The sequence below is a fragment of the Blastomyces gilchristii genome, assembly GCF_000003855.2.
Source record: "Blastomyces gilchristii SLH14081 genomic scaffold supercont1.96, whole genome shotgun sequence".
In the NCBI taxonomy this organism is placed as follows: Eukaryota; Fungi; Ascomycota; class Eurotiomycetes; order Onygenales; family Ajellomycetaceae; genus Blastomyces; species Blastomyces gilchristii.
In genome coordinates, this window is record NW_003101587.1 from 3,547 (window position 1) to 5,623 (window position 2,077).

The following is a 2,077-nucleotide window of genomic DNA, read 5'->3' on the forward strand; positions in this document are numbered from 1 at the left end:
CGTGAAAGAGAAATATCTCTATCCATCTTTATAGAAGATGTTTGAGAAAAATAACGTAAATATAGTTTATTTTTATAACTATATGGTTTTAGTACCCTTATTATAAGGTAAATAAATATCTCGCCTCGATTCGAGGGAATTAGATAATAATGTTGAATTATTTATTATAGAAAAAATATAAAAAATTAAAATTAAGGGATATAAGTTTTATCGCTTAGAGGGAATTATAATAATAATGTTGAATTATTTATTATAGAAAAAATATAAAAAATTAAAATTAAGGTATATAAATATCTCGATTAGAAGGAATTAGATAATAATGTTGAATTATTTAATATAGATAAAATATAAAAATATAAAAAAATCAGATACTAACCTGTATTCCTACCTATTCAACCCACCCGCCCGTCCAGTATATAATCCTTAAATAAATATACATGTGAATTGGAGAATATAGTACTGATATTTTTAGTAAAAATTTGAAATTTAAATTTTTTACCTTTAAATTAAACTAATATAAGTATTTAAAGGTTTAATATATATATATATATATATATTAATATTATGTATATATCTTTATAGTTAGATTATTATTGTTAATATTAGAAATATATACAAAATTTATCCTATTTTCTTTATAATATTAAATGTTAAGTTGAGAAAAAATTTTTTTTTAATAATTAAAATAATATATAAAATTAAAGATAAATATATAGATTAGAAAATATTTTTAAGATTTAATACTTCATCTATAAATTAATTAGGTAAACTTTCAGTTAAATAATTATATGTAATATCTTTTGTTTGATTTTTTTTTTCTATATTTGATAGATAATAAAAAATATACAAGATTAAATATTAAAAATATTGTTTAAGTAACTTGACATTAGTCAACCTTATCCTACCTCTTAGATATACATAGTATAATCTAATACTCCACACTTAAACAAAATAATAGAAAAGATAAAAAAATTTTAAAAACCTCCACCTCAATAATACATACTACCATATAGAAATAATCAAACTAGATCTACAAAATGTCAATAAAATATACCAGATTCTAGACCTACGTGATGGTGATCAGTAAAATGATAAGCAAGTAAACGTCATAAACCAATTACAATAAAAATAGTTCCAATAATAACATGAAATCCATGAAAACCAGTACCAAAAAAAAAACAAGAACCGAAAATACCATCTGAAATAGTAAAAGATGAAACATCATATTCTATACCTTGAAAAATTGTAAATAAAACAGCAAATAAAACAGTAAAGATAGAACCATATAAAGCACCTTTTCTATTACCTTGTATTACAGAATGATGAGCATATGTAACAGTTACACCAGATGATAATAACAAAATTGTATTTAATAAAGGTAATTCAAAAGGATTAATACTTTGTATACCTAAAGGAGGTCATAAAGCACCAATTTCAATATTAGGTGATAAAGAACTATGAAAAAAAGCTCAAAAAATACCTAAAAAAAATAAAGCTTCAGATACTATAAATAAACCTACTCCTATATTTATACCTCTTTGAACTGCATAAGTATGATCACCTAAATAAGTACTTTCTGATATAACATCTCTAAATCAAAAAAACATACTTGCTATTAAATTAAACAATGCTATAAAAAATAAATAACTTACTCCACTAAAACCATGTAAATTTAATACACCTACTGTTGTAAGAACAAAAAGTGAGATAGCTGTAAAAATAGGTCAAGGTGAAGGAGAAACCATATGATAAGGATGATGTTGGAAATTCTTATTTTTTAAATATTTCATATATTTAATATAAATAATAAAGTGTGTAGTATTATAAATTGTTTTATTAATAATTTAAATTCATCATTAATTTTATTTACAGGAAGTAATTATATATTTTATTTATTTTTATTTAAAGTAATATCTATTGTACCTACCATATCTAGAAATCAACCTATAGAAGGAATTAATGGTCCCCCCTCTAAGCTGTTTGAATTAATGCAGGTAAGAACGTTCAGCGTCAAAACGCTGCAATGATTCCAACAGCTCCGTTGCCAACCGCGCATGCATGCTCAGCTAGTTTGTGA